Source organism: Sciurus vulgaris (genome assembly GCF_902686455.1).
Source record: "Sciurus vulgaris genome assembly, chromosome: 8".
NCBI classification, from domain to species: domain Eukaryota; kingdom Metazoa; phylum Chordata; class Mammalia; order Rodentia; family Sciuridae; genus Sciurus; species Sciurus vulgaris.
Genome location: NC_136468.1, coordinates 58,949,271 through 58,969,080, shown reverse-complemented (window position 1 = coordinate 58,969,080; position 19,810 = coordinate 58,949,271). Strand labels below are relative to the sequence as shown.

At 33.4% G+C, this 19,810-nt stretch overlaps 1 protein-coding gene and 1 pseudogene across 2 annotated transcripts in view; one reads left to right on the top strand and one right to left on the bottom strand.

Annotated features, from left to right (window-relative positions):
• The window catches only part of SEMA3E (semaphorin 3E), a 282,400-nt gene that overhangs the window by 260,873 nt on the left and 1,717 nt on the right, over nucleotides 1-19,810 (bottom strand). The window lies entirely within an intron of this gene.
• Nucleotides 4,371-8,840, top strand: LOC306668795 (large ribosomal subunit protein uL18-like; annotated as a pseudogene). Its single transcript has one exon. The product of its transcript is annotated as a large ribosomal subunit protein uL18-like (transcript).

Here is a 19,810-nt window from a genome sequence, read left to right as displayed (position 1 = left end):
AATCAAACCCTAAAGATGAGCAGACATTAACAGTAAACAGAATGGCAGTGATTAAGGAGAGAAAAAGAAGGGGTATTGTAGGAAGCAGAAGCAGCATGTACAAGGGCCTGGAGGGAAGAGAAATCTGACAGGTTCAGAATGTCTTAGATTTCAATATCACTGGAGAGTGAACACAAAAACGATATATAACAAGAAAGAAGGGGAGCTGGGTGCTGTGGCACACACTTATGATCCCAGCAGCTTGGGAGGCTGAGGTAGGAGGATTGTGAATTCAAAGCCAGCATCAGCAATTTAGTAAGGCCCTAAGCAACTTAGTGAGAATCTCTTTAAAAAACATTTATACATATAAAATATATATATATGATATTATATATATGATGTATATGTTAAAGTATATATATTAAGATATAAATTTATTTATATATATATAAATTTAAAATTTATAAATAAATTTATATATATAAATTTATTTTTATATATATATATATATATATAAAAGCATTGAGGATGTGGCTCACTGGTTAAATGTCCCTGGGTTCAATTCCCAGTTCCAAAAACAAAAGGGGGGTACTTAGTATACCATGGCAGGAAGAGTGTATTTTATCTAAAAAGCAATATGTATTCTTGCATTAGAGTTGTTTTGAGATTGAAATGAGAAAGACTTGCATTTTTAATGATCACTTTTATTATATGATGAAGAATAAATGGGATTGGTGGTAAGATATCAGTCAGGAAACTATTACAATAAAGCAGAAGGGGAAAATTGTGGGCCCAGAGAGCTATAAATGGGTTTAAGAGACAATAAGATAGTAGACTTCATTGAACTTGATTACCATCTGACTCAATATAAGTAGCTGGATTATTGGTGGGTAGACAGTTAGTGAGAAAAGGAATCAAGATCAAGGGTCACTAAACCTTTCTAGAACAGCTAGGTAGGTGAAAGCACGTACCAGTTGCTGAGACAAAATCACAGGAGGAAGAAGCATAATGAGCAAGGGAGAGAACACATCCAGTTCAGGGTATGCTGACCCTGAGAGGATACAGAAAGGTTCATTACTACAGATTTTTAGTAAATAAATAGTTATACAAGTCTCAAATTCATGAGAGATACCTGTTTCCCAAACTTTATCATTTGCATTTCCTTTTCCTTCTTCCCTCCTGTGACCAATGTGGAACCTCACTACACAGCTGGCTTCCTTCTTTTGGGGACAAGTATGTTTACTGAGTTCATATGTAGATACTACTATATTCTGATAATAAGTTTTATTTAATAATATCAGTCACTATATCCTCAGGTATACATATAATTAGAATGGTCTGACCAAGGTAACAGTAACATACAGAATCTGCTCACCTACACTTATTTAAACAGTGCTTGATTTAACTATTGGTAAAAATTGTATCTAAATTTTTCTCTGTCCTTCAGTTTAAGACTCTTTTTTTTGTCATTAAAATAAAATAGGTTGGACTAGCAATGTAGCTCAGTGGTAGAGAGAGCACGTGCATAGCAAGTTAAGGCCTTAGGTTCAATCCCCAGCACCACAAAATAAGTGAGTGAATTGAATAAATGAATGATAGCTTTATCAACATTTTAATTATAAATGCCCAACATGAAATATATTTTGACTAAGCATTAAAAGAAGTAAATTAAATTCATATGCTGCTACCCAGGGATAAACCAAATGAAATACAAATTTTTTTTAAAATGTTCTCCATACATATACATGCATATATATTTTGACAAACATGAAGTTACACAAGACATAATGCTTTACCAGATATTTTGTTTTCCACTCTAAATGATACTGTAGTCACAGACATCCACACTTGTGTTATATATAAAGATACATGTATACACATATCCACACATGTATATGTACATGTATACTCACATACAGAAACACACATATATTCATATATACACACATTTTTATCTATGGTTCAAAGGTAATTTGAATGCTTATGTTCCTATAGATATTAGAACTTTTTTTAGAAAATTGTAACTATCGGAATCATATATATGCATATATACATATGCAATAATGTTTTATATATGCAATATATATGATTCTTAAATATATACTTTTATGTATATATTAATACTCTTATGTATATGCATGTATTAACATGTGTATATATATGCTCATGTGTATACATATATTAACATAAGGTATATATATATTCTTATGTATATACATATATTGACACTATGTGTATATATTATTACTGACATGTGTATATATTATATAATAATATAGAATAAAATGTATTACTATATAATATATTTAATGAGTCTTGCTAGTCATAAGTCGTTTACTCACTTTTGAATAATTTTCCTTATTTTTGTTCTGATTTTTTGTATTTTGTTCACTGACTTTAATGTGTTTTTGAATTATGTATACTAAACAGACAAATCAGAACTGACATATACTTAATATTGACAATGTGAATAAGTCTTACTTTGAAGAAAGTAAGCCTGTTAAAATGCTCTAAGGTCAAGATGAGGCTAGGATAAGAATATGGTGGATTGAAATGAAGCATCAATATTACCTTAAATTTTATACTAGGAGATGGCCAAAACACCTTCTCATCTGAAATGCAATTTTATGTAAGGAATTGTACCATGTAGATAAACAGATAAATGCATAAAGAGATATATCTACTAATGCTCACATCAATATAAATTATACCATAATAAGAAAATAAAGCTAGAAATGACCTGCAACAACACAATTATGGTACTTTCAAACAAATGTACATGAATTAGGGTATATTTTTAAAAAAGGAATAGTGTGGGAGAATGTAAAAAGATAAAGTATATCTCTAATCTTCATCATGGAAAGCACTTCATGGCATAGATAAAAGCAGATTAATAAGCAATGTACAATACGAACCCATTTTTATAAAAATTACATGAGTGATCAAATGTACTGCTACATCTTTGGAAGGATGTTTATAAACCAAAATATCAACAACACAGTGGGATTCATGAGTATGCATTAAGATTTTGGATAGTTCTTGCATTTCTCCCTTAATTTTTATTTTCTTTTGCTTCACTATCAATAAAAGCAATAACATATATCCACATTATAAATCTCTATTTGAAAAGTGTAAGGTCACATCTAACATGAATTAAAGTTTAGAAATAATATTTTCCATGATATTTAGAGACAGTTATTCTTTATTTACCACAGATAGATTAATTAGTTCAAATATAGTTATTTCTAAACTTAGAGAAAAATGGATTTTGATGGTCACTATAATGATGTGAGTGAGGGAAAATGATTTTTATCACTCCATTTCCTTATATTGGTAAGACTGTCACATTAAAATAGAATACATAACAAATTTGGACCAATCTCTTTCATCATCACATAAAACTTAAAGGAAAAATATATTCAAATATGCTTGAAAGCACCTGAGGGCAATTTCTAACAGTTACTGCAAAAACACTCCAGAGATATCTTACCAAGTAAATGTGATTTATGGTAGAGCTATGAGTCTGCCACTATCTTCTAAGATTACACAGGCATCTCTATCACAATGCACAATTTTGAAACATTCTCAGTTATTGTAGTACGAACTCTATTGTGGAAATATGCATATAGTAATTAGTTATATACCTTATAATGATGATGTTTTATTATTCTTAGAATGTCTCTTTTTCTATGTTAAAAATTCTAGAAAAAGCACAAACAGCTCATAAACTGGTAATATAGGAAAAAAGCATTTGGTGAAGTTAACCCTACAACAAAAACAGAATAAAAGCTACAAAAAAGTCTGATTAAAAACAGGAATTTTTAAATTTCAAGTAAACAATGAATATTTTTAACATACATAACTTCGGCAGAATTATTTTACCACCACTTAAATGTGTGATTTACAAAGAGTTAATGAAAAAAATTATTCTGAAAAAAAATTCATATGCCTCTTTTTTTTAAACACAGGGCTTGCTGCAAATACCCAGAAAGACTGGCAAATCTACAAAATGACAGCAAATTAAAGTTACAAAATTAAGCAATCACAGCTATGATGGTATTTTAATTCTGTCATTCTGTTGTGGTGACCATTCCAGATTCTTTTTAAATAAAAAATTGTTAAAACATTTTAAAAAGTCTCCCGTTTATTTTAGCTATGAAGAAAGATTCTGTGCTGTTTCTTCATATTAAAAAAAATTCAAATTAAACTTTCATTAACTATAATTATATAATTTTACAAAATTTATAGAGAAAACTAGCAAATGACATTGAGTTTTCTACATTTTCCATAAAAGTCAAAACATATATTTTATATATTCTAATGAAAAATGTCTTAAGTTTCTTCCACATACTGACATTTTAGATTCCATAATTTGTATTTTAAGTTTTAAAAATACTTTAAAAGTATTACTATAACTAATTCAAATTTTATCATTTCTGACTAGGTTTCCTAAAAACAATAAATGTGAAAATGAATCTGAACAAATTAAACAAGAACACACATCAGCAGAACTAGTCCCTGAATCTAGGAGCGTCCTTCTCCAGAACTTGTGCCTTTTCCAGGGTACCACGTGCTGTTACTATGCTTAGGGTTCACACTGTGGACTGGAAAGAGTAAAAGAGGGTTTTCTTAACTTCAACAAATAAACCACACACATGAAATAAAGGAAAGAGTTGGCTTAACAAAGTCTACATGAAAGCCCTTAGAGGAACTGACAGCAATCTCAACATAAATGAATGGAACGGCATATTTGCCAAATAAGCTGCTGTCAACTCAGGTGGCTTCAATAAATAAAAGTCACCAGTTAACAGTACCACTGTTCTATGACAAGGCTGCCTCCCTGGAGTATGAAATGTGATGATCTGTTTTAAGAGGGACACCAACAAACACAACATGACCAGAACACAGACAGGATAGTCAAGATAACCATGGAATTCCCTTGTAACAAAAGGGCATGTAGCCACCCTGAAATACTTGGAAACCACTCATGACTCACATTCTGATGGTATTCAAGGAAAGAATTAAGACTAAATGGTGGAAGATGCAGCAAATCAGATTTGGGATTATATAGGTAAATACCCTTCATGAGAATATTTTTAAAAATGGGACAGACTTCCCTCTCAGGTAGCAATTTCCCTTTCTATGAAAATTCACCACTTCAAAATGATAAATGTGCACGACCACCTATTTGAATGGCATGGACATGATTACTCCAGAATATACAGTAATCACTAAAATTCCTACATTCAAAAAAACTCTTCAGTTTGGATAAGATTACATACATTTTCCTAAACTGGGAACTTTTTCTAATTAGTGATTTTATTTTTTGTTTGGAGAACATACATAAAATGCTAATTGCACTTAATGGCCTAAGTGCAATCATTAGCTTTTCCATTCAGCAATTATTCCTCTCTCCTTCCTTCTTTCCCTGCCTTTCTCTCCTTCTATCTCCCCCTACTTCTCATCCTTTTTTTCCTCTTCCCATTCTGATTTTCTTCCCATCAAACATTACTTAGCAATTACTAAATGCCAGACACTATTCTAAAAACACTAAAAAGTTTTTCATTTAATTCTATCACAACCAATGAGATAGGTGCTATTTATCATCCATAACTTTTTGTCAGAGAAAGTTTACATAACTTTCAAGATAACCTAATAGATGTAGTTCCACCACATTTTTTCCCAAATGATGCTTAAAATTGAGGGGGAAAATAACAAGGGTCAAAAGGAACCAAAGTTCCTGTCCTAAGCAGTCAGATTTAAGTCACAGCCAGATGAGGGAAACATTCTAGAAAACATCATTTATCTGTTTTTAAAAGTTCAGCAGAAAGAAAGATTATAAAATTAAATGAAATAATAAAGTTAGGAATGGACCCACCCCAAAATTATTTAGATGCCAAAGTAAGCCAATCCCAGCTGTTATTCTTTACTCTGGCTGCCATCCTCAGCAAGAGCAGCATGGGGGAGTGTGGGCAACCGGCTGCAGTAGCAGCTGGGCCTATTTGTTAGGAGGAAAAAATAGTCAGTGAAACAAAGGGAAATTTCAGTGGTTAGCAGTGTGAATGGAACATTGGAGCCTGGATGGGGGAGCCTCAAAAGTGAAGTATAGCAGCGCTGTTAGCAACAAATTGCAGTATTACACAAACCATTTGCAAGGAAGGTGCTACTCAGAAGTGTCTTTGCCGGCCAGTTTTCCCCACCCACAGCAAAACTTAACCAATAGTAATTTTGTGTTCAATTTTTTTTTTTTCATAATGACACTATTCCAGACATTCAAAAATGAAGCAATTCCAAGGTCTGTTCTAACTATTCACTGGATATAAATCAGGCACTAAAAGAATAAATGACATTTTTAACCTAAAAAAACATAATGCAGTTGTTATTTCTATACTAATATAGAAATGCAGATGTCTAAAAGTCATGTACTGCAAAACATAATTGCATATAATAAAATCCTAGCATTGTATTTACTTTACATCCTCTGAGACCAACACTATGTTTATAGCACCTAACATATTTCTTAGTGTTTACTGTTTTAACAGTGTGTAGACCTTCTAATTTATATTGATTGTCAACTCTGTATTTCATCTTTATTTTTTCCATTTCTATTGATTTTTAAGGCTTAGAGAACTTTCTTTTTCCTCCAGATATGAAAATTCTTCTATAATCCTAAAATACATCAGACTTCAGTTTGGGCATACACATTTTGGAGCAAGTATAAAACATTTGGCAAAAAAATCTGTCAAAAGCAGTGCCCAGTACATAGCTTTTGTCTTACTTTTGAGAAATAGAATGACGAATATGCAATTTGATTCTTTTAATTGGAAGCATAATTGACCTAACTATACTATTTTCTTCTTCCTATGGTTACTTAATTATTATTTAGAGGGAATTTTGCTTTGGGGAATTATAAGGAGATCAAAGAATATTAATGTGTTATAGAAATTTAAACACTGAATTCTCATGAGTAACAATTTATAATAAAATTGATACTTTGGGTGACTTGTGGAATCCATTCTACTAATCCATATTCTAACTTCTCCTTCCCCTTTCTTCTTTTTGAACAAAATAAAAAAGAACTATTTTGCTTTCCCATATTAGTGAAAATGTACAATGTTATGGGTAACTCAGTACATTCACAGATAAAATTATAAGATTTGCATTTAAAAACTTTTTAAGTTTATATTTTAAAAGTGAGTGATGTGGCTATTTTAAGACTATATCATATGATTAACTTGAGTTAGTCTAGACCCTAACTTATGGCAAGCTCAGTATTCTCAGACTCATTCTAAGCAATTATAAAGTATTTGCCAGTTACCATTTATCCAAACAGATATATGTATAACACATGTATTGTTATAAGGCCTGAAGCTTCTTTTTCCTTCCTTTGGTTTTTTTGTTTGTTTGTTTCTTTGTTTGTTTGTTGTTGCTTGGTTTTGTAATTTTTCTTGAGATAAGGAAAATAGTTATGTCACTTTCATCAGGAACAAAGCTATTTTCAATAGGAATCATTTTTACTTTCCATTATTTTCCCAAATATTTTCTTTAAAAAAAAGCTTTTTTTTTTGCTTTGTTTAGAATAATAGAAATGATTGTTATCTCTCTATATATATATAAAAATTATTTTGATAGCTTCACTTTAATTTCTAAATATAATCAAGTGTTTCCCATTTCCATTTTTATTTACTCCTTATAAATACCAAAGAAAAGTGTTTCTTCTTCTGAATTGACATTATTTTACATTTCTGTTTATATACATTGGTTTACATTTTTATGCAAGTGTATTGTATTTAATTAGTTCAGTGCCAAAAAGAAAAAAAAAAAAAAAAAAACAGGTATCAAAACATACAGAAATTGGTTTTTCTCCGCTGTAGAGCTGCTGGGTCTGCAGTTCTGAATGGAGCTGTGGACCCAGGTCTCTGTTCCACAGGATGGGGTTTGTTAAAGTTGTCAAGAACAAGGTCTACTTTAAGAGATACCAATGAAATTTAGAAGAAGCTCAGAAACACTTGGTGATCCAGTACAAAAATAAGTACAACACACCCTAATACAGGATGATAGCTCGTGTAACTAACAGAGATATCATTTGCCAGATTGTTTATGCCTGTATAGAAGAGGATATGATAGTCTATACAGCATACACCATGAACTACCAAAATATGGTGTGAAAGTTGGCCTAACAAATTATGCTGCAGCATATTACACTGGCCTGCTGCTGGTCCGCAGTCTTCTCAATAGGTTTGGTATGAACAAGATTTATGAAGGTCAAGCAAGGTGACTGAAGATGAATAAAATGGGGAAAGCACTGATGGTCCACCTGATGCCTTCACCTGCCATTTGGATGCAGACCTTGCTGGAACTACAACAGGCAATAAAGTTTTGGGGACCTTGAAAGGAGCTGTGGATGGAGTCTTGTCTATCATATCTCATAGTACCAAACAATTCCCTGATTCTAATTCTGAAAGCCAGGAGTTCAATGCAGAAGTACATCAGAAGCACATCATGGGTCAGAATGTTGCAGATTACATGCACTATCTAATGGAAGAAGATGAAGATGCTTACAAGAAGCAATTCTCTCAGAATATAAAGAACAATGTTACCGCTGACATGGAGGAGATGTAGAAGAAAACTCATTTTGCTCTATGAGAGAATTCAGTATTCAGTCTATGAGAAGCCCAAGAGAAATGTTAAAAAGAAGAGGTGGAGCTATCCTAAAATGTCCCTTGCCCAGAAGAAAGACTGGGTAACTCAAAAGAAGGCAAGCTTCCTCAGAACTCAGGAATGGGCTGCTGAGAGCTAAACCAGTTTTTCCATGAAGTTTTTTCAGATAAAGATAACAAACCTATTGAACAAGGAAATATATATATATATATATATATATATATATATATATATATGAAATTGATTCTGATAAGTACAAGTATGACAAACATTTTTCATTTCTTAGATATAATAAATTCTAGTAAGATAATTTTAATTAGTTCTTTCTTAAGTTAAAATATCTTATGTAAGCTAAGTTTCCCTATAAAACTTACAATTATTGTTTTTTCATCAAAACAAAATCCTCTTGTTTTTGGTCATTTAGGCATTCTTCAAAAATGAAGATGGTGAGTAAGTTATTACTCTCACAATTCTTTCTTTGCTTTTTGCTTATTACAATAATCATGTATTCTTTGTTTCTTCATTTTATCATCAGCGGAATGAATGTGAGGTTACATTGGACATTAGGAGATCATGACTAGAGCAAATGAGAAGAAAAGATAAGTGATATGTGACACAATCATGTGAATGGTCAAGTGAATTCAAACCACCCTCTGCCAAAACCTCATACTGTGTCTTTCGGTAATATGCAAATATTTTCTGAATCATTTTAAGCAGTTCTGGATTTCTCTTCAAAACTCTCCAATAGAAGACCTCACATTTTGGAGAAGGAGCAGAAGTATTCTGTTTTACCCACCGACCTTCTGAATGTTCCCTAACCCCATCATTTCATTTTTTTGCCATCTCTGTTAGAAATGTATATGGCATTCAGGAAAAAAAAAAAAAATTAAAATTGGCAAAACTGATGCTATTATACACAACAATTAAATTCTAGACATTAAATACACTAGATAAAATACATTTGTTGGGTACCTAAAGTTCAGTAGATTCTAAGAATCCAAAGTTATAGTAAGATGTGAGGTGCCCCTAGAAAGCTGATAAGTGAGACAATACATGACTGTTGAGATGCAAATGATTAGATTATGAGAGTGGTACCCTCTCAGTGAACTAATCCATTCGATGGATTAATAATTTGGAAGGACCAACTGGGTAGTAACTATAGGCTAGAGGAAGTAGGTCACTGGGGGTAGCTCTGATCATAACAGTTTTCTTCTACCATGATATTCTGCTCACTTGGACCCAGACCTATGGAGTCAACTGACCATGAACTAAATCTCTGAAACTGTGAACCAAAATTAACTTTTCCTCCTCTAAGTTGTTCTTCTCAGGTCTTTTGATCAGTGATCAAAAGCAAACACTATAATAAACAATATGATACTGTTTTCAAAGCAAACAATATAATAAAACAAACAATATAAGTAAAACTGACAATAACTAAAACAATACTGTCTTCAAAATTTTTTTAAATTCAAAATCTACTTGTGAATTTGCAGTAATCACATTACTCATACAAAGAAAATGAGAATCTCAAGTCCATATAGAAACTTTGGAAGAAATTTAATTTAGCATGAACAAAGAACATGTGTCATATTAGTGGGTATAGCAGAACTATGAACCAAAAGGAATTGAGTTCCTTAGGTGCCTAGGGGGAATGTGTTTCTGGAGGACACAGGACTGCATCTAGTGAAGACTATGGGAACATGGCAGGAATGGTTCAAAATGGGCCGAAAAGCAAATCATTGGCTCATAGCTTCTGGCCCACCCTCCCACTACTCAAGACTGAGTTTAGTTTCTGCTTTCAGTCTCAATTCCAAAGTTCCACAGACCCTGTCTTAACATGTAGTATATTAAAAAAGAAAGAGAGAAGAAAGAAAGAAAGAAAGAAAGAAAGAAAGAAAGAAAGAAAGAAAGAAAGAAAGAAAGAAAGAAAGAAAGAAAGAAAGAAGGAGAAAGAAAGAAAGGAAGAAAGAAAGAAATTTCTTGCTTTATTGTGACTTGTCTCCTTTTAAAACTAGATCTCAAGCTTCTAGGGAATAGCGTTGGGGTAATGCTGCTCTGTGTGTGTGTGTGTGTGTGTGTGTGTGTGTGTGTGTGTGTGTGTGTGTGTAACTCCTTATTTTAGAACTGTTTTAGATTCAATGAATGATTATAAAGTTAAGTCAGAGAATTCCATATTCAGTTTCCACTATTATCAACAGCTCACTATGTGGAAATTTTATCACAGTTAATGCACCAATATGGATACATTATTATTAACGAAAATCCATACTTTACTAAGATTTTCTTAGTTTTTACCTAATAACCCTTTATTATACCAGGATCCCATTAAGGATGTAATATTACATTTACAAAACTGTGTTTTTATTCTTAAAATCCTACCCAGATACTCAGTATCTATAGCATGGATAAAGCTCAGCAAATATTCCTGAGACCAGAGAATGACTGAATGAACATATCTTTCCTAGAAAGACAGAGGCTCCTAAATCCCTAATGGAAAAGATCAAAATGTATAGTAAAGACATGGAGCAGCAAATGGCATCCTAATGTCATTAGTCCACGAAAACCTCCCTCTAAGAGATGAGTTTTTGAATCTTACAAAATGCTTATACACAATTGACTACTATTAGATGTTTTCTTATCTGAACTCAATAAAGCATGATGCACCACAGTTTACATCATCATAATCATTAAAAACATGCTTAACATACATGCTAAATTTTGATCCATAATGGCATACACATCATATTTAATTTTTAAAAATAAGTAGAGAATGTCCTTACAGTTAGACATCTATGAACATAAGTGTATTTATCAAGATCAAAGCTATCATTTGGACGTGTAAATAGATGACACCCTTACCTAGGTGATGGACCTCAGGGTGGGGGGAATGGAAAACATAAGGCATCCTCTTTCCTACTTGGTCCTGCTTCTCACACTTGAGTGTTCACTAACAATCCCTCAGAGAGTTTGTAAAATGGAAATTCCTGAGGTCCAGTATTACTGACTTCATAGATAGACCTTCCAGAGGGTACAGATGCTTCCACTCCATGGGCCACACTTTGTGTAGCACTGGTTTAACACCAGTTTCTATCTGCTGTCTGCCATAGCTTGGGGGGGAACAGAAGAAAATCACAGTAACATCATCTCCTCTGCAAGGAAATTCAACAACATCTTCCTTCAAGTCAAGTATTTAGCAGTAGCTCTATCTCTAATAAAAATAAAGTTCACCTTCATAATTTCACCCTTCTGACCAAAATGTAGAAACAAACTAAAAAGTAATTTTTTTTTTTTGTTGTTGTTTAAAATTCAGTAAATAACAAACACTCATCCTTAACTACCGGTTTTAGAAATGAGGTGAATGAGGCTTTTATTCTGTCCACAAGATTCTTATAAAAAACTACTCCTAGACCACAAGGAACTTACAAAGTATTTAAAGACAATTATAAAAATCAATGAATCTTATAAAATATAATAAGACAATATCATACATTTATGTTGTGATACATTTGAATTTTTTCTGCAATAATCAAATGGGATAGTGCTCTTTAGTTTCTCTATAATCATAAAAAAAGAAAGCCTCAGCCATTCAGTGATTTAGCAAGAGTAACACAGCATCAAATAAGATATGCTGCAGATCCAAACCCAGGATTTTGAGATTGTGAGTCCCTACTATTTCCACTACAACATGCTGTTTCCTAATAAAATTTTCAAAAGTATTTTGGAAAAACCAGACATACAGGGAGGTCTGTAAGGGGAAGAAAGGAGTCTTACATTTCTAGAATTGGAAAGAACCTGAGACATCACATGGTCCATAATAAACTTTTTGACTCAGGAAAAGAGCAATCAGGAGCAGTCAATAGCTCTATGTAATGCCATGAGCACATTTCTGATTGGCCTTACACCCACAGTGTATCTTGAACTCAGAATTTAAAGCCTTCCTCCATTCCCATCACTTCCTAGGAGGAAACTGTTGGGAGCAAAGGAGTCAGTGTCCCCAGCTGACCCCTATTTCCTACCTCTTTTATTCCTATTTCTTTGTTGCTGTTCTCTTCTGTTTCTGGAGTTTGGTTATGTGGAATCACCACTGAGACTTACCTAGGGATGCTGTTCTCCCTGCTCTATCCTGTAAATAAAAGCCCATTTTCATTTGGGTTTTCCTAAGTCAAAGCTCAAAACAAAGAAAACAAACACTAAATGCATAGAAATAGATAAGTTTACATCAATAATATTCCAACTGACAAGTAAATAACGTTTAGTTACAGAATACTTTGGCTGGCAGGTTTGACTCTCTTCTTTTTCAGCACCCTATCCGTTCTTCTCCCCATTACCACAATCCCATGATGCCTGTGAGCATCAGCTTCCTACCAGAAAAACTGGGCTGAAGAAAGGACATGATGTCCAGATGGTTATTAAGCTCTCCATTTAATATTTCATTACCTCCTAAGTCGCAGATTTGAACAAATTTTGAATGTCAAATGAGTAGAACCTTTTTTAAATTTAAACATATCTTCAAGTCATCAAATTAGACAACAAAAATGTAACAAATATTGAAAGCAAACTGAGGCCCAATGAATATATATAATCCACTGTAAAGGTCTACTTCCCACTTTCGGCTTACAGTGGGGAAGAAATAAAAAGCATCTCTCTGGGGAAAAAAAAAGTAGGGGAGGAGGAAAGAACAGGAGAGGTGGTGCCAACCACAAAATGAGGTAGTCAAAGAATGAAGTGAGAAGAGAAAGCAAGGAGGAGGGGTGGTGATAACCCAAGAATGACAAGTGCATGGAAAGTAAGACTTCAAAGAGGGAGAAGACTGAGTACAGATGAGAGTCCAGAAGACTTCTGAGGGCCCTGCTGTCTCACTAACTGGAGCACTGAGAGGAAAGAAGGTGAACAGCCAGGGAAAGGCCCAGCCCTTCTCCTAATGCATGTTTTACTAAAGGAGCCATAAATAGCTGCTCAGGGTTCTTCATTTCCCTTGGTACTCATCTTACCCCAAACCCCATCAGACTGTCCTTTGAGAAGCACAGCTCTAAATCACTCTGCCTTATTCATGTACTCACTCAGTGGGCATTTAGTGAATACCTACTAAGTGTCAGAAACCAGGCCCTGTCCCAGATATTTTTGTCCTGGGAAGGGCAGAACAGAGGACTTTCTTTCACTTTCAAAGCAAACAACACATGCTGAGCTGATAGCTGCTTATAGGACACTGTTTAGTTTACCTCTGGTTAGTGTGGTCTGGTCTTTGTAGTATTAGTTCTATTGTGCTTCACAATGTTGGGTCCACAATTACCTTTGTTGATAATGGTTTATTTTGCAGATTTGGTCTGTTTTCTCCAAGATTCCAGCAGATAAAGTTCCAACTTTCCTTAAATTATTAACAAAATAATTCTACAGTAAACAAATGTGAGAGATCCCAATGCCTCTAGTTCTTCTAGTTACGTACTCCAAAAAGTAGCTGGCTCTCATGAAAAAAAAATCTTTCAAGTAAAAATCTATGGCAATTAAGATCATTCCTCTTTTTAAATTGTAAGCTAATAATTAGTTCCTGATTATTGCTTAGAGTAAAAGAGAAAACCAGCATAGACTAATTATTTCTCTGAATCTCCTCTGATTGATTTATGAAAAGCTTCCTAAGAGTTAAGTATTCTGCCACAATAATTCCCACTATCTCTTGTAATGTTTTCAAAGTTCTGCAAATTATATGGTACAGTGTTTTAGAGATGAAAAAAATCATACTCAGAAAACATAAGTAACTTACTCAAACCATATATCCAGAATCCAGATTCAAAGTGGGTATGCCTCTCCAAAGTCTAAGGTTTTCAGGTCAACAAAATTAGGATGTGAGAGGGTCTGGTAATAACTGAGTTAAACTACTTTCTATGTTTATTGTCTGAAGTCTATGAGCCAAGTCCTTGAGCAAAGAGCAGTAATGCCTGAGAATTTAGTTACAAGGAAGAGAAGTGGAAATAATTTCTAAGTGTCTGAAATTAGGCAAGTCAATAGATTTTTCTTTTTCTTTCTTTTTTTTTTTTTTTTTTTTTTTTTTTTTTCCGTCTCTCTGTGGAGGTAAGATTACCAGGAAAAAAGGGGTTCTAGTAATAGGTGGAAATATGAACCAAGCATTCAAACTCTGGCTGAAAAGTTCTTGAGTAATCCTGTGCCTTGACCACAACAGGGCCTTCTGAAGGCAAGTTATCAATTCCAGAGATGTCTATTTTTGACAGAAAATATTCTCACGATATCAGAGATATCAGAGATTTTCTGTAACACTTGGTTTAAATGTGGTATTGACATATCTTTTCCACTCTAAGTCGAGAATATCCTGCCTATAAAATGCCCAGTCTTGTCACTGTCAGCCTTATGATAACTATAGAGAATAATGCTTGCATTAATCTAAGGAATAAGTAATGATATCAATAGTTCCTCTTATGCTTCAAATGTTATTTAAAGCTATACTGTGAAAAATTATTATAAAAATAACCAACGATCATCCTTTGTATAAAGGATGTCATGTCAGATGTCATGCTAAAAACTAACAACATTGTGGCCCTGTCTATTGAAACTAAGAAAATAATCTAAATATTCAGTGTGCATTCTTTGGAAAATAAGTAGTATAATTTCAGTTTTGTTCCATTTTTAACTCACTCTGAGACTGAACTTACAAGATCACTTTAACACTGCGGTTGCTACGCATTAAGGGGCATGCATGCATGCAAAGTGCCATTTCTGGATTCCTGTGGACTAAATTCCTCTACTAAACCACAGAAGAGCTAAAGATAAAGGAGTAAATCTTTGCATACTCTCCTACCAAGAAATCCCTGTGTTGACTCCTGTAGGTACAACTGAAGAAATAAAACTGACTCAATAGATTGTTAACAATTTCCATCCATAACAACGAATTTCATGGTTTGGTGTTTCAGTACGTGATGACAGAACTGAGGCCATAGAGCTGTGATGTGATCTCCCCATAGAAGGAAAAAAACAAAAGGCCCTCTCCTACTCTTAGGAAGAATGACAAATCTCACATGGAAAGTAAAATAACATATTTTTGAAAGAATGTTTCATTATAACAATATAACTACTGCATATATTTATTAATCAGATTAAGAACAGGTATCAGTTATATTTTATAGAACACTATCCTCATGAAATTGTTTAAAAATAGTTGTACACATAAATTATGTTTCAATCTAAATTTGTACAGTTCATTTATAAATTCAGTTTACTGCTTTTCCTAGCTTTGATCTCCCCTCATTCTATCTCTGTACCAAAGGATAACTGTTTTCCTTCCATAATATGCAACATATAGATAAGAACTGAATAATTTATAGAACCATTCAGGGACTTTTGTAGACCTAAATGCATAGATGTGATGCATGGGCAATATGTGTAGCAAGTATAAAAATATTAAGAATAACATCCTTGCGTAGACCTTCTCTACAGAAAGCACATTTTGTGCACACCAAATGCAACAAAATATATTGCAATTCTTTCATCTTACCTACTATTTTTCTTTAATATAAACTTTCTTAATACTTCCACAACTTAATTCTCAACTGTCACTCCCTGGTGGAGCTTTGGTTATGTAGGTTAATGTTTACACCTGGGCCCTGTTTAATGCTTGGATTTATGAATCATGCCTTATGACCAGTTTTTATTTATTTATGAACGCCCAGGAATGTGTGGACCAACATCACTATTGATAACACTTAGTTATTGATTGAGGAGCCAAAACTATGAGCTGGTTCAAGAAAAACTGACTCAGTCAATGAATCATTTTTTATTTGTTCTGGATAGAAAATAAAAACCACGATCTCCAGGATGGTCCTTTAAAACTTTTATTTATCATTGTTCTCTTTTAGAATTGTATGTTAATTATTTTCTTGTAAATGAGAGAATTCTAATAATGTATAATATAGAATGACTTTGTGTAACAAAAGTATCTATTATACAATTTTAGAGCATTAGATTATATAGACTAGGTTCATTTTGACATATTCACAAAGGCATATAACATAGTTTTCTCCATTTCAATCCACAATAATACCCTTCTCTCCCTGACTATCTTTCTCTACTCTGGGGACAAAGCTATACTTTAATAGCAAAGCTTATGGCCAGTGATTACTATAAAATGTACAGATAATGTAATGATCTTCTAAGTAATTATAACTAAAACAAAAGGTATGAAAGACAGGATTCAGAGTGATTGTAATCTCTCAGGAAAACCCATGTATTCTTATGCTATTCAACTTCTTTCTTCTATATTAGCATCTTTTGAACATTTAGTGAAATCTATACTCAAGTCATTTCCAAGGGCTACTCTCCTTAGGATAAGTTTCTTTCCAACATTCTCAATTTACATTTGTTTTCAAGAAACATTAATAATATAAATAAATTTTAGGCTATACAGTCCATTGATAAACATTGTTGTTTCACTTGATCCTCTCAAAAGCTCAGTGAAATATACTGGGAAAGTTTCGTTCTACCTCTATTTTTCAATTGAGGAAACTGAGGCACAGGCAATTATCATTATTATAAGGAGAGCTAAAACTAGAGTAGAGAACTCTGTTTTCTAATCCTGAGCTCTCAGAACAAGTCTGTATTCAACTAATTATAGAACCCAGAAACAGATACACTAACATTCTATCGAACATTTTATGTGTATCGGGATTCAATACTTAAATTTTAATTTATAATGTCATCATATTTAAGGAATGCTCTTCTGCTACAACCATGCCTTTTTTCAACTGTCTCCTTACCAAACATCCCAGGAGAACATTCTCCTCTTAAGCAGTCCTTTTTGGTGTCTGCAACTGCATCCTTCCTTATGGAAACTCTGAACACCTACCCCAGCTGCCAAATCCCCATGATTGAATTTCCTTGATTGAATTCTCCCTTGATTGGGGCTTTCCACATATGCTGGGATTTCTTCTTTGACACAGGTCTTTTCTCATTTATTTTTCCTTCTTTGAACTCCATTATCAAGAAGGTTATTTTTATCTTCCCTGTAAACTTCATTAATGCAGGATGGTGAAAGATAAGGAGAGAACAGATATCAATGAAGAGAAGTGTCTGAATTCAACTAGGACTCTTCTCCTTTCACTCTTTCCTTGATCTAGCATGAGGATCACAGCAATTTTTCAAGAATACTTTGGAATCAGAATACTACAACTTGGTATTAATCACACTGGTGTTACCCTCTTTAGCTTGGATAAAGTTACCTATAGTGCATAATTATTCATGAACTTTTGAAAATTTGCCTTGTGCAGTCAGAGCAGGATGGCGTCTTGCCATTTTAATCACAGCTATATTTTAATTGGCTAACTCGATTTATTTTGTACTTATACAACACATTAATAAATGCATTACCCAAACAAGAGTAATTATCTTGTCTTTTCATCCATTAGCATATTTTCTTAATATCAAGGTGGGTTGGGTTATCCAGCAAGAGGGAGGAATTTAATGTGGTCCCATTTCAGGAGGAATGCAGTGGGAAATCTTTTAAGATGCTGCATATCTCATACTAACTTTTGACTTTATCTTCTTCCATTTCTGCCTTTTCGCCTCTATACTCTTACTGGCCCTTCTCTCAAGCTCTATTTAAGAACATGTTATTTACAGAAGCAAAGGAGAAGGGAGGAAAAAGGACAAGGGGAATGCTCTGTACATTTTTCTGAACACTATTATATTATATAAATTTACTCAAGTTTTATATAAGACACTTAAACTTTCTCCTTCTCAGGAAGAGACGTTTTTGTTCTCAAATGCCATCTTGAAAGGGAAGAGAGAAGAAAAGTAATTGCCTTGTTCCCATATGGCCAAATCACAGCTGTGAAAAGAACTATTGGGTTAGTCCAATAGACCACCTCTAGGGAGCCTTCTGGATTACCCTGCTGGGGTCAGACAGCACCAGAGAGGTGCTGTGTCACATATACAAAGTGCATTTTACTTGAAAGACTATGCACTCATTTATAATTCCAATCATCTAAATTCTCTCACTACTAGAAATTAGTAACAGTAACAGTGGTTACTAACATCATTCAAGATAGCACAAGGTTAATTTGAAATAGACTATTCCTAGTTTTTTATACCTCTGAAATGTCTACTGAATCCAGAGTGCAGAGAGGTAATGAGCTGTTTATTGTATTAGACGGAGTGCTCCTGCTCTGATACTCTGCATGTGTTTATCTTTTCTCTAAGGCACCTGTGGTTCTGCAGGCATTTGCTGCTTCAGGTTGCATTGTAGGGGTAGGTACTAACTAAATTGGACAAGTAAGAACATTCTGTTTGTAGGTAATTCTATACTGTCTTTTATAAAGGTACAATATTGCACATTTTTCAGTGGGTTCTATGAAAGCTTAAGGTTAAGGAAAGCCAAAGGGAAATCTCATGGGAGTTTTCAGTGTACTACACACATAGATACTAGCAGTTCTACTCTCACACCATATGATATAACTCATAAAATCAATTACATTTATTTCTGTGATTAAGAGAGACATCATAAAGAAGAGTTTGGTAACAATATAATGCATAGCATTTATTTTTATCAGAGAGTTTTCATATGCTATGACCAAATTACAAGCTCTCCTATGAAATATCAAATGAGGCACCTTAGAAAATATATTGATATTAAGGTACCAAAACCCAACTACCTTTGTAATGAGGTATAAAGATTAATAGTAGACACAACAGAATGGTTGCTGGACAAAACTGGCAGCTTGTCCACTTGTTTACATAAGAAAAGCAATCAATCTTTCAGCCTTATTTTTTGTCATCCTCATTTGTCCATATTCCATCACATCAAATTTTCAGGTCTTGATATAGTTGATCACACTTCTTAGAAATAAATATCATGCTACATCTTTCCAAAATCAAAAGGTTTTGTGTTAATGCTGGATATTACATTTTAAATACTTTAAAATTTAGTGTCACTGTTAAATTTAAATTTATGTTATCTACTAGATAATGTTACAGGAATATATTTAAAATAAGAAAATACCCATAGTTTTAACCATTCTTAGAATGAGAAAATTCTATAACCACCATCACTCTAACCATTGCCCAATAAAAAAGACAAAAAGACCATAAGACCATTCACATTATATAAATTTGAGGCCTCCCTTTTTGTTCCACCTTCTGGTAAATGTTTTACCTTTATTTGGAAAATACA